This window comes from Thermobia domestica, chromosome 7 (genome assembly GCF_964235325.1).
Source record: "Thermobia domestica chromosome 7, izTheDome1.hap1.1, whole genome shotgun sequence".
In the NCBI taxonomy this organism is placed as follows: domain Eukaryota; kingdom Metazoa; phylum Arthropoda; class Insecta; order Zygentoma; family Lepismatidae; genus Thermobia; species Thermobia domestica.
In genome coordinates this window covers 56,819,479-56,834,446 of record NC_137460.1, presented here as the reverse complement: position 1 = coordinate 56,834,446, position 14,968 = coordinate 56,819,479, and the positions used below count along the sequence as shown (strand labels likewise).

Here is a 14,968-nt window from a genome sequence, read left to right as displayed (position 1 = left end):
ATAATATATTTTATTTAAAATTGATCAAATGCTTTATTACCGTTTCACATCTACGTGTTTAATTGACACCTTATAACACGAAATTCCTGAACTTTGTGGTGGGAGCTACGGCACTCATCTTTGCTATGTGTGGTCTCGGCTTGCATCACGAAACAAGTTAGATTCAAAGTCCGACGTTTCGCAAAGTTCGCGTCTAAATTTAAGTACATTCTGTTTCTTATACAAGTTCCTAAAGTTGTAATGCATTACATACACATACGTATATCCACTGCCGTAACATAGATTAAGTTTATTCCTGAGCTTTTAGCGGTGCATGTGATGTTTATTCGAGAAAACCAATCTGTGTTCATTACGTTTAAATTTTATATTGATTGAAAATTACTTGCGAAACATGAACATACATATTATATAAGGATATAGGTAATTCGAGCTATCTGTATCTACTTTCTTTCTCTCGCCAAAATAAATGACTCTTAACTTTCTAGTTTTCTTTTGCATTCATTTCCGTAGTTTTGCAGCAACATGAAGTATTAAATAGTCAAAAATATTTTTTTCGCTGTACGTCTTTCATTAAATTTTGGATCTAATTTTACCCTACCTTACCTAGTAAATTTATACAGTATATATATATATATATATATATATATATATATATATATATATATATATATATATATATATATATATATATATATATATATATATATATGTCTGAACATTAGTGGTAGACTATGCTAAGTCACTTTTTAGTCAAATTGAGTTAGAATACTTTTTTAATAGACTATGTTCTTTCTAGTGCTGTAATAATGTATGTCTAAAAGCATCCTATTACTTGTAACTACTTAGTATAGTTTGGAAAACAGTATTCTACCTACTATAAGTAGATCTTAATTAAGGAACCGGTCTTTCGCTTCTCCTGTAAAATTACAAAATTATGACTTGGTTTAGTTTAACTCTGAGGTCACGATATAATCACCATCATCCTAATCAACCATTATCAATCCACTGCTGGATGAAGTCTTCCCAAGTTTTCTCTACAACTATCTATCTTGGGTAATTCTTTTCCAGGTTACTCCCAAGTGGTTCCTGATTTTGTCACAATTTCTTGTATGCGGCCATTTCCTAGGCTGTTTTTGTCACATGGTATCCAGTCTAGAATTGTTTTTGTCTATCGATCATAATTTCGTCTTGCAATATGTCTATCACATTTTCCAGTCTATTTTAAAAATTATTTCATTAGTACCAGTCATTAGTTGCCAAATAATTCATTTCTATATATTTGGGCTACAAATAGTTCATATCCTCTACTTTTGGAGCACAGACACGCTACTTTTTGATCTTCAGATCTGGCAACACTGACTCAATTATTTAAATCAACACTGGTAAGGACCTCCATTTGCTCTAGTGGCTAGTACGCTTGATTTTGGTTCGCATGGTCCCGAGTTCGATTCCTGGTGGCGGCAATATTCAACGACCGAAGTTTTTCGGATTCCACTATGATCAGTAATTCCACGTCTCCTTTAACCGCCCTAGCATAACCGTGAGACGTTAAACTAAAACAAAACAAACCAAAAATCAACACAATGGGTATTACTAACTGTAAGTCCTTGAATAATTGCATATAGCTATAGGGTATGGATCGAGTTTGAGGTGGTCGGTGGTCAAACTATAGGTCTAACAAATGAAATGCAGTTAGGGTGTAATTAAAATTTTAATAAATCAGTGTTTTAATCTAAAAAGAATACACCAGACCTAAGGCTTAGGGAGAACAACTAGTGCTACTGAAAAATTGTCAGTTACGTTTAATTTCAGTTACAACTTGCTTTTACATGTATTGCTGGAACGAAAACTGACATTAACATTATAAGTAGCCCAAAGACTATGAAAAACCTCGTGTTCTGAAAACATTCTTGCACCATAAAACTAATTACGAGTAATATTAAAATATTTTGCACTTTAGCTACGTTATAATAATATTTAACAATTTATTTAAGTTCGCAACACTGCTTAAAATAATATAACTTCGACTTGTTGTAATGAAAACTATTGAACAGTAATGTTATAATGTTCCTGCCATTTGAGTTATTAGAGATCTCCAAAATGTTGATGTTAGTGATATGTATTGTCCTTTGTTACACTAAATAATATACGTGCTTTTGTGGTTTAATTTAATATCTAAATTAGAAATAGTAGAGCACTTTCGTGGCTAAGCGGTTAGCCTATGGCATGAGAGACCCGGGTTAGATTCCCGGCGGGAGCTCATGTGGTTTAGATTCCACGTTAATCAGTAAGTTCAGTCTCATATAGCCTCACTGCTGAAAGAGGCGTTAAACTCAATTAACTGAACAGAAATATGTAATATCACACGTAGTGCAATTTGAGAAATTGCAACTTTATGTTGCGTTGGCAACACTGCTTGTTTATCTAGTGGTATTGCAGAGTATCTAGAAGAATTTTCCCTTCTATATTTCACACAGCATGTTAAAAAAAGTCAGCATTTTTAATATATATGACTACTATATATAACTAGATGAAATACCCATTTTTCGCATGGGATCAGTATTTGGAAGTCAAGGCCTATGGGAGTATCACTATCTCAGCAACCGCGAAAACAATGTATGTGACACTAATATCGGTGATTTTGTATTATTTTTACATGGCTCGGTACCCAGCAGGTGAACCACGGCCCGCACGCACTGGTAGCTGAATTTGAAAGTCATCGCTAATGGAAGTGACACCATTGATTTCAGCGACCGCAAGAACTATACATTTGACACTAATATCGGTCATTTTGGATTACTTTTACATGTCTCGATATCCCTCCTGTGAACTCCTGCCCGCAGCCGAATGGGGTGAATTTGGAGGTTAATGCGATAGGAGTTTCACCATTGATCTCAGCGAACGCGAAAACTATTTGACATTAATATCGGTCATTTTGTATTATTTTTACATGTCTCGGTACTCCCCTCCCCCGCAGGTGAACCCCGGCTCACATGCACTGGTAGCTGAATTTGAAAGTCATCGCTAATGGAAGTGTCACCATTGATCTCAGCGACCGCGAAAACTATGTATTCGACACTAATATCGGTCATTTTCTACAACTTTTACATGTCCCGGTAAACGCCCTCCCTAAGCCCCCTCTGGTTCAAAATTTTAAAAAAAGTGCTTCTTCTTGGTCTGAGGCCTGGGCCATGGGCCAAATTTGGTAACTCTTGGACTCTTGTCTGGTCCCCAGGCCGCACACAGGCAATCAGAAAGACAGGCACACAGACACACAGACAAACAAACTCTTACTTATATTAGATAAGATATACAGCCGAGGATCCAAGGGGAGTGTTAAAGGGGTTATACCTCCCCTTGACGCTCAGCTATACACTGCATAAAATGGGCTTCAATCCTACTTCTTTCTTTACACTGGATAAAATTTCAAAGTATGATTTAGTCCCTCCCTCGATCATATCCTGGATCCGCTGGTATATATATATATATATGTTGAGAAAGGGAGAGAGAGACAGAAGACTATATACATCAGCAGTGGATTTTGTTTCGGGAGAGGCTTGAGAACGAAAATACGCCACTGAACATTAGTCAACCGTTCCCATATTATCTAACACAGCAACGAAACAAATTTTGAGAAAAGGGCAATCTATATGACTATATGTCTATATGACTATTCGAGGCCATATATATATATATATATATATATATATATATATATATATATATATATATATATATATATATATATATATATATATATATATATATATATATATATATATATATATATACAGAGAGAGAGAAGGTACATCAGCAGTGGATTTTGGTTCCGGAGAGGTTTGAGGAACGGGTAAGAAACACTTCTGCTGTACATGCAGTACGAAAAAATTATTAATAATTTATTTCGGGAGAGGCTTGACCCTGATAGGTACCCCCTAAATGCAGGACTGTACATCAGTCAACCGTTCCCATATTATCTAACACTGTGACGAAAGAAATTTTGAGTGAAGGCAATTTTACTTTTTATCAATATTCGAGACGAGACCGAGACTTTCGAGACTGACCTAAGTCTCGTCTCGGTCTCGTCTCGATTATATAAAATCCGTCTCGGTCTCGTCTCGGTATATAAATGCCCGTCTCGGTCTCGGTCTCGTCTCGATAATTCCAGACGAGACCTAGACGAGTCTTGGTCTCGGTACCATCCCTAAAGCTCACCCCTCGTATCATCAGAAAATCTGCTGTAATAAAAAATACACTTAGCATTGTTGTCATCATAAATGTATGTTTAATTGCCCAATACCGATAGATATTTTTGTAATCAGAATACTATACGGAATACGGAATACTATGCTTTTCTTGCGGGTATTCCATATTGCCCTCCACGCCACCTTGGAAACGAAAGAGCTGTTAAACGCATTCGAAGGCGTATAGGATAATGGCGCTTATCAAACTACCTCTGTATATCCAACGTCATAGTAAATAAAAAAATGTTGTTCTATTACATTTCAATAGGAAAATACAGGTTGTAAACCACTCATCTGTAAAAGTATTCCTGAATAAAAAATCAGATTTTCACGTCTACCAACACAACGAATGTCACAATCACATGGAGACTGACTGTAGAGCATCATGGGGACGTGAGGTAGTAGTTTCTTTCCTCTCCGCTTGGAAGCAACACATCACAGGCGAGATAATGAGGTATTCCATATTATCCGACTATTCCATAATACCCGAACTTCCTCTATTTATATACATATATGAAAAGATGGGTCACCTTCAGACTTTCAAAAATTTCTCCCGATCAGTTTTCAAGACACAAGAATACTTTGCGCATGTATTATGTATATAACAAGATTTTTTTAAAAAAGATTCAGATCCCTACGTGAACCCAGGCCCGGGCCAGAGGGGCACAAAAATTTCGATTTTTTTAAAAAAAAATCTCATGATTTTTTTTCAATTTTCTTATTTCTGGTGTATAATATGGACAAGAGAGTGGTACCGCTGGAAAATATGAGCTATCCTGAGAAAAACGAGGTATGAACCACGATCCTACGATAAATAGTAAGGAAGCAGTAGCTGTTTGAGTGAAAGTCTAAAATTTACCTCAAAAGGTGGAAATCCTAAAAGGGTTAAACGCCGATTTGAAAACGGTGCTTTTTATCGAATAAGAAGGCTGTTCCTAATATTGAATTAAAGGCACGACGTAATTTACGACAGAAATTCTTGCTCCTCTTTGGTAATTCTTCCTCAACTGGATTATATTGAGGGGGAGAGGACCCCACCTTTAAATATTGGGGGGCCAAAAGTGCCCTGCCCCCCCCCAAAGTCGGCGCCTATGTATGTGTGTGTGTTTGTGTGTGTGTGTGTGTGTGTTGATATATGAATAGGGTTGCCAACTCTGTAAAATAAATAAAAATCGGCACTTCCTCAAAATTTTCTATGATATAGGTCCTAGCGTGAAGTATCTCGGTTCGGACCTATCCATGGAAAGGAAATGTACTATCGTGAACAAAAGTGCACTAACACATATATTCTGTATGTCCTTAGAACATTCACTAATAAGCTTAATAGATACATTGTGCTATAAATGAGAAACTGAAATTGATCAATCGGCATTGATCAATTTGTTGTATTTACCAGTAACTACCATTTCTTTAAAATTATCGAAACAGATGAACAAAAGTATAATAATCTTTACGTAACAATTTTGGATTTGGAAAATGAAATTGACTCTTTAAACATATAGGGCCATATGCAGAGACATTCTGACGTGTGATTAGTAGCATACTAAAGCGTTCGACTTACATTTGCTTCCTGCAGAAGTCGGGCGTTTAGCATGACGCTAATCATTTGTCAAAACGACTCTGCATAAGGCGGATAGTCTCTACTTCAACTATAGGAAATTGCTTGAAGAAGTCCTTTTCCACATTTAATAAATGTATAAAATTCCTTGAAAGTAAATTTCAAATTTTCCCTGATACAGTCCCTGTCATCTCTCTAAAATTTTCTAAACAGGCGAACAAAATATATTAATCGTTGATAGATGGTGAAAGGTAACAGTTTTGAGTTTACAGAATGACAGCTACTTTTCAATATCTATACTTCGAACTAGATACAAATTTGGAAAAAAAAAAAAACGGTTATAAAGGTGCTGTTGAGAAGTTTGTACCCGTCACCGGCTTTAATCAAAATAACAGCAATTTTTCCGCCCAGGCCAATGTAAAGCCAACCAGTTGACAGCCCTATGTATGAATATGTGACGTTCGCAATTCATATACCAGTATCTCTTTTGTATCAGCTGTTTTGGTTATTAGTTATTAGATTTAATTTTATTGTGTGTGTTTAACTCTTTAAGGCACCTGGGTTTTTGGGGTATTTTTTAGACTTTCAGGAAAGGAACTCTTACTTACATGCACCCGGCAACGCTGCTATTCGTAAGACATGGAAACGAACATTCGCAATGACACTGAGAACATTAACACTTTTACTTTTCGTAAAGTTGCTGCTAACTTGGTGAAACGTGTGAACCTGTGTTTGAATCAAAACAGGTAGTACTTCCAGCTTCTGTTGTAGAACTGGTAACTCATTGCGTGGTAGTAGCCGTGTTGCCGGGTGCATGTTAGTAACAGTTTTATCATGATAATTTCAAAGTTTCTTTTTCGTTCTTTACAGGAATTGCATAATGTAGACACAACCTTAACACACCTTTAGATGCACTGAAACATCAGCAGAGTTGCCAATTTAGAGTGTTAATTCACGAAAACTACGATTTTCCTAGTTCCCCCTCACAGAGGCCTCATCCGATTAGCTATCGATGGAAATGAAAAATTCTTTTTTCTGCTCCATGGTTTTCAAACTACTCCAACTAAACAAACTGAAAATTAATGACAGAACATCCATACGTATGAGCTATTAGTCAATTTACATGTTTTGCAAAAAAAAAAAAAATAAATAAATAAAATAAATAAATAAAAAAAAATAAATAAATAAATAAATTGATTTACACCTTTAGTTACATCTGGTAACACTATGTGGTTCCTGGTGTATTTCAATCGTTGCTTGTTAGTTTATAAATATATACATGAACAAGGCTTCATTTTGGTATAATCATTAACTTGTGTATCGCTTCAGGTTCAAAAGTTCTACTATCCCAAACTTCGGGTTGCATTGTATATTGGACACCCTGTAATAATAATAATAATAATAATAATAATAATAATAATAATAATAATAATAATAATAATAATAATAATAATATTAATAATAATAATAATAAGCTATGTTCTAGTAATGATAAAGGAGTTATTAGAGTTAACTATGTTTTCCTGTACACTAGAACTCCGGATCTACTTTCAAGTTTACGAAAATCTTATGACTCGATGTAAGAAGTGATTTGCACTGAGGATTCACATTGGGATATATAGAAGAGGCTTTACGCCTGTACGACTTTTTATTTTTGGATAGGTTAGAAAGTTGTCAATCTCCTCCGTGTAATACATACACTATAAACAGGGGTCCCCACAAAGGGGGGCTATGACGCAAACTGCGTCATTGAAATATTTAAGGAGGGGTTAAAATCTATATAAATATGTTTAAGGGGGTGTAAAAGTTAATCGAAAAGTTTTTTTTTTTCATGGAAGAACACCTACGGATAGATAATTGGGGGGAGTGCGTCATGGACAAAAGGGGGGTGGGCACCACTGCTATAAAACTGTACAGCGAGAATAACTGAAAGGTTACAAAATAAAAATAAATAAAAGAGGGATTCGAACGAGGTTCAAAAGTATTGAATTCCACAATAAAAGAAAACTTGACATGCATGAATATCGAAACAACTACAAATCTTTCCCCTTGTTGTATGGATACAGGACGAACTCTTAACAACTTTTTTTTTTTTTTTTTTTTTTTAACGATTTTTGTAGTTGAAATGTGTGTGTTTTACCTATAAGCAAGTTCTCTGCATTTTCCAAAATATTATTTGGTTCTAATCGTATCACTACATTAAATAAAAAAGAGAAGTTGAGTATTTCAAAGCAACGAACTATGAGCTGTGATCGGAAGTCTTATTTTTTCCTGTGACTTCATCTCCTATTATTTCGAATGCGTTGTTGCCAAACCGACAATTTTAAGGAACTTAGAAAAATTTAGGCGCGCATTATGTTTTGGAGAAGGGTACAGTCCGCAGCAAAAAATCTGCAACATGAGCATGTAAGTTTGTGAAACGGCGAGGTTTTTTGTTCCAAAATAAATGTGGACGCCGAGGTTTCTCCTGGCGTGATTCTTACCACTTAGACTCCCTAGTTGATTCCCTGCGCTATTAGGCGTTCTTTCACAATAAACTTACATGCTCATGTTGCAGGTTTTTTGCTGCGGACTGTACAAAGAGATTTGAAGAAGTGAACACAAGAGTTCTCTTTCCAAATCGGGATTCTGTGAAAGTTCTTTGTTTTCGTTGCAACAGATCAACCTTTGATCATGTTAGTGATGACATTTGTGATATTTGAAAGTTTCCAGCATAAAACACACAGTAATTTACCCATGTACCAAATCGAATCATGACAGGGTGCGGCTAAACAAAGATCTTTAGAACGATGTTTGTATATACAAGAACATTTGCAGGACATTCAGATGCACTTTCTTCAACAAGATGAATTCATTAGCAACTTTTTATTTTTAGTACTACTTTTAATATTTGATGCAAAGCATGTACTATAGTGCTGCCAAAATGTCTTGATCCGTGGAAAAATGCGAACTAAAGCTCACACCCTCGACACACTCACACGTTGAGCCAATAAGGGTTTAACTGTTGTTAAAAGCGAGAGAGCGAATGACGAAAGTGAGTAGAATTCCTTCAGCCGATAGCAGTGCTTGGAACGGAAGACAGTGTCAAGTCAATGTTGTATATCTATAGACAAGAAACATGTTTCAAATGGGTGTACTATTTTCAAGCTGTTACCAGTCAATATCATGTTGGTTGCTTGGTCAAGAACCAAGAATATCACTTTATTGTAAGCAATGCCATTGGGCTAGATTTTTGTGCAAGCGTAGGTAAAATACTGCATGACAGAACTAACATCGACTTTTATCAAACATCGGTTGATTCCTGTTGTATGAATACCACCGGAGATAAAGTCGTCGAGAATAATGTATGTGTTCTCATACTATGCTTGCTGGAAAATCTTTGGGGGCGCGGTGGTTATTCGTGCTCATGCTTTCGAGCAGTTCAGATCGCAAAGCCTGCTGGGAGCATACTTCATACGATTTTCACACATTGGTAGTGTGGTGAACTTAGTGGCATCTTTTTCTTGCCTATTTAGGCTCGTACGTTTAATATTTGTGGTGATTCCAATTTCTGTGTCTAGAGAATTTGAGCGTCATGTCTTATAAGAAAGAATTACAATACAAATTCATGTTTGATAAGCGTTATCGAAGTTCTCGACCTAATTCCAGTCAAGTGTACCAATGGCTGTTGGAGAAGTTTCCTCGCCTGTTTGACCAGATTTGTGCTCTTCAACTTCATGAAGAAACTTTTAGTATTTATATTAAGTTTAAATCAATCAAAGATTATGACCAGTTTGCCTCGACAGTGCCTGAGACTGTGACCTTTAATCACATGGACGGTAACGTAAGTACAGTAAGAATTTTGCCCGCAGAAGACCCTGTGAAATTGGTGAGAGTTTATGATTTTCCATTGGAAGCTCCAGTGCAATTATTGGAAGAACATTTTCGTGCCTATGGATTGGTAAGGCGAGTAGAACGACAGTATTGGGCGGCACCGTTTCCTACAGGCATTGACAGTGGTGTACGGGTCATACATATTGAGCTAACTAAGCATATTCCCTCTAGATTGATTGTCCAAGGTTACAAAGTGAATGTTTCATATGAAGGTCAGCCAATTACTTGTTTTTTTTTGCCAGAGCACGTCGCATACCGTGTCTAATTGTCATTTGAAGAAGAAAAATAGTACTATGGGGGGGAAACCGACCCCGCCGCCAGTGGTTATGACTGAATTGGGGAAGGTATGGCGACCAAATCCGCTTCCGGCTTCTTCCGATCATGTAAGTGACGAACCAAGTTTATCTAAGACTGGGTTTGCAAAGGATAACAGTGTTCCCGATGAGTCTCAGTTTCCTGCTTTACCAACGAGTTCCGTCGCGCCTTTACCATTACCAACCATGTCGTCAGTATTGGAGGAGAAAAAAAGCTTGGTGTCTGAGCAACAGCCCTCCGAGTCGTCTATGGTCTCTACGATACATTCGGAGAATCTCAAGAATGTAGATGTGCCCATGTGTCCAAGTGAACCCCCCCCCCTCGCAGGGTCTTGATCCTCTTAGTAATTCCGTTATCTCACCCAGTGCTACGATGATTGCCGTTGATCCGGCTTCCCAACAAAAACGCCGAAGGGTATCTAGATCGACTACAAAAAAGAAAGAACATACAGCTGTTGTTGGTGGTTCTCAAGGTGCAATACAGTCCAAGTCACGTGATCACAGCCTCAAAAGCCGTGCAACGTCCGATTCCGAGATATAGCGTGCCTGCATTGTGTGTTTGTTTTTTCTTTTTTGCGCCTTCAGTTCACGAGTGTTTTTTTTTTTTTTTTTTTTTTTTTTTTTTTTTTTTAGTTGCATTGAGTTGTGTTTAGCAAGAAGAAGCTTTCTTTTTCCAGTTTTTATGTGCTATACATTTCTTGTCTACTGCAGTGTCTTTCTATGGGCGTTACAAGTAAGTTTTTGTTTGTATTGCTGTTAGTGTTTTTGTGTGGAAGTATGGCGCAGATCAATGCTTTTACTTTAATTACTCTCAACATTAATAGAATTAGTTCTGCTCAGAACTTAGTGTTATTACAACAATTTATTGAACGGAATCGTGCAGACGTTTATTGTTTAACTGAAGTAACTTTTCATACATTTGACTTTCTCTCTGACTATAATACTATAGTGAATTCCGAAAAAACCACTGGTGTCGCGATGTTAGTACGAAAGGGTCTACATTATGATAGGGTTATTCTATCTCCGGATGGGAGAGCCATCCGTTGCTATATTAACGGTATATGTATTATTTGTTTATATGCCCCTAGTGGTTTTCTTAAAACACGAGAGAGGGAAGATTTTTTTTCCAGTGTCATTCCATCGTTAATACCTCCCGGTCTTACTTATTGTTTATTTGCCGGCGATTATAATGCGGTGATCGACGCACGTGATTCGCTCACACCATCACCTCCCTGTCATGCCTTAGTTGAGTTGGTGAGAGTTCTTCAGCTCCATGATGCTCTTCTAGCATCTCACTCTAAGCATGCAATGACGTACACCTGTACTACGACACGAAGTCGCTTGGATAGGATTTACGTCGATGCTCGCTTAAGTAAGGCTGTCCTCGCTGTCCACACAAGGCCTGTATCGTTCACAAATCATGCAGCTGTCTTAGTTCATTTTAAGCTGCCTTTTTTTTCTTCCGGCGGGAAGGGGACGTTCCTTCTGGAAAATCAACAACGAAGTGCTGTTAAGAGAAGACACTGTTGAAGAGTTTACCGAGCGTTTTAAGTACTGGCGTAAAATGCAACGTTATTTTCCAACGGAGGTTGCGTGGTGGACTACTTATTGTAAACCCAAATTCCGTAGTTTCTTTCAATGGAGAGGGAAATTGTCCCAACAGCACGATCGTCAGCTATATGAGTTTTATTATAGGGCACTATGTGACCTCTGGGCTGCACAGCCTTCCCTACTTAATCTGGCGTGTATTAACGATATTAAAAGTAGAATGCGTCAAATCGATACTCGAGTATCGTTGCAGGCGTATTTTTCAGACGATCTATATCATTGTTTTCCGGAAGAATCGTCTTCCTTGTATCATGTGGATCGCCTTTTTCGACAGCGACGAGCTACATGTATTGAATCGTTAGTATTGGCCAACGGCGATACCATTTCTGACCCTTTACAGATTTTACAAGAATTTACGCAACACTTTATAGCCTTCACGAGCGCATCGCATTCGGATGTTCTTTTTGCTCCTGAGTTTCTATCAGCCATTCCCCAGAGGCTGCCTGCAGAAGCTTGTCAGGCTCTATTGCGCCCAATTACGGCTGACGACATCTTGGCGGTTCTCAATAAGTCTAAGGGACGTAGTTCTCCCGGCATAGATGGCTTGAGTGTATCTTTTTACCGTCATTACTGGCCTATTCTTCGTGGTACCCTTGTGACACTTTTTAATTCCTGGTTGTCTAATGTGCCCTTTCATTCTAATACTGCGGTTGTCGCTCTTATACCCAAATCGTCCAAGGCGAAGGTTGTGGCTGATTACCGCCCTATCTCTTTATTGCCAGTTGATTTGAAATTATTTACTAAAGTTCTTACAGCCCGATTACGACCTATCATACAGAAACTTATCAGTCCGTATCAAGCAGCCCTGCACGAATCGAATAACATTCAATTTACCCTTCGTACTCTTCGAGACCTCTTTGCATACTTTCAGTCTCGCGGTGTCACAGCCGGAGCGTTAGCAGTAGACCTAGAGAAGGCTTATGATAGTGTCGATCACAATTTCCTTCGTCTAACCCTCGACGCTTGGGGTTTTCCCGCAGCTTTCTGTCAAGTAATTTCGAATTTATACACCACCGCCACGTTTCGTCTCCAAATTAATGGACATCTATCTGACCTCATTCCCTTAAAACGAGGTTTGCGCCAGGGCTGTAGTTTAAGCTCTATTTTGTTTTCTTTAGTTATAGACCCTCTTCTCCATCGTTTGGCGCTAGTGTCTCCCCCAGGCCCTACCCTCTTTACTTGTCAAAACATCTATTGTTTCGCTGATGATCTGACTATCACAGGGGTCGACGCAGTTGCTCTTCAGGGTGTCTTTCCGGTTCTCAAACGATTCTCGCGTTGCTCTGGCCTTCAGTTTAATGCAAAGAAAACTCAAGTGTTACAATTTCACGGCTTTCAGTTACCCTCTCCTACCCCAGGTACGCAGCCTATACCGCATGTGACATCCTTAACAATTTTAGGGATTCCTTTCACGTCCCTTCCCACTCCCCATTATGAAGAAGTTTGGCAACCTCTCCTTACGCAAATTCGAGGGTTGTTCTTCACCCTCCGCTTTCGTCGACTTCATTTATGGCATCGCATTCAATTTATCAATATCTACGTGGCAACTAAATTGTGGTATAGGGCTCGGGTATTTCCCCTCCCTGAGATTTACGCCAAAAGATTTGAATCTCTGTTCCTTTGGCACATATGGCGAGGTTACTATTTTCGCATCCCCAGAACTGCCATTTCTCTCTCACGTTCCCGCGGTGGTCTCGGTTTAGTTCATATCCGTCTCAAATGTCAAACTCTCTTCATGGCAGATTCCTACGTTGGTCTTTCATCCGTCGATTCTATTACGAACCATTGGTTTAGTTGTTTTTGGCCGGAGTACGCTCACCCTGTCAATCCCCCTTTTATTCAATTTGCCGATCAGTGTCCGAAATATGTTTTGATCTTTATTCGATATTGGATTTATGCCGGGGTGCCTTTGGTCCCTCAGCAGCACAATGCTCGCTCATTATATTCTGTGCTCTTCACATTGTCCTCTCAGCCGACTCAGTTACGAGTAGTACAACAGTTTCCACATATAGAGTGGCAGCAAGTTTGGGCTAACATTTGGAACCCAATCTTACCTTCCTATATGCAAGTGTTATGGTTTCAAGTAGTCCATCAACTTACCCCAACACGTGCGCGGCTTTATGCTATACAACGAGCACCTGATGCTTTGTGTACTATATGTCGTTCTGAGGACACTTTGGCGCATCGGTTTACAACATGTGAGGGAGCGCCAGTGATATGGAACGCCTTGCAGGTGATGGTGGGTCGTATCACTCGTCGTCCGAGTGCACAGTTTCACATTAATCATTTGCTTCTGCCGGACTTTCATTTTTTTCCCCCCACTAAGCATCGTACAGTGCTTTTCCTGCTAGCCAGCACTTTACTATATTTCCAGCGGCATATCACGCTACTGGATGCACGCACTTACTTTGATTTTCTTCAACGTACACGCCGGAAATGTTATTCTCCGCAGCAGGAAAGGATTTCTTTTAGTAGGTTTTTAGAAGTGCTTTTGTCATGAACTAACGTTCCTCTCTCGTGTTTTTTTTTTTTTTAAAATAAGTATTCTTATTCTTCTTATTATTATTACTATTATTGTTTAAATATGCATTTATTTATTTCTAGTTCTCTGCCTTTATAGTTGTAGACCCAGATTTGATGATTTTTGTATTTATGTCTAGTGCTTTTCTTGTTTAGACTCAGCTAGTTGAGTCCATTTTGTATTTTTCAAGAAGGTAATAATAAAACTAGTGGCTCAGTGGTAGAGCGTTCACCTCCGGTGCTTGGGATCCCTGGTTCGATCCCAGCTCGCGCCGTGTAGACTTTGTGGTGGACAAACATCGTGCTCGAGGGTTTTCTCGGGGTTCTCCCGTTTCCTCCCACTTTCTTCATTCCACCATTTCATTCATTTCTCATCATCACCGTCTCCTTTAGCCTAACCGGCATAAGCGTGGGACGTAAAACTAAAGATTTCATTTAATTTAATTTTTCTGGAAAATCTTTCTGGAAGGTCGCATCATAATCGCGCTTCACGTAATTTTTCCTTAGCGTGATTTCATCTGGAACTGATCTTTCTGTATACACTTCCGGGAATTTCTTCATTGAAGGGTGTTTTAGGTTAGGAAGAGAAATACTGCGATGTATAAAGAGCAAATTGATATTGCTTAAACTGGATTTCTTCCGGATTTTTGAAACAGCTGGCACTAAAGCCGACGATTTTTTTTTTTTTTTTTTCAGGACTGCAGGTTTTCCTTGTCGCAAATCATGACGAACACATGAGGTAAGATATCTCTCATCCACCGTTATTTCATAATCATAAACATCACACCTAAGCAAAGAACCATTTGATATAATCCCTTCTCCTTTAAACTGGTTAACTATTTCTTTCATTG

At 38.3% G+C, this 14,968-nt stretch overlaps 1 long non-coding RNA gene across 1 annotated transcript in view; it reads left to right on the top strand.

Moving 5' to 3' along the window:
- Positions 1–14,968, top strand: part of LOC145690125 (uncharacterized) — a 51,144-nt gene that overhangs the window by 34,297 nt on the left and 1,879 nt on the right. The window contains exon 2 of the long non-coding RNA XR_014132173.1: positions 14,814–14,856. This is a non-coding gene — a long non-coding RNA (uncharacterized LOC145690125). The remainder of the gene's footprint in view (positions 1–14,813; positions 14,857–14,968) is intronic.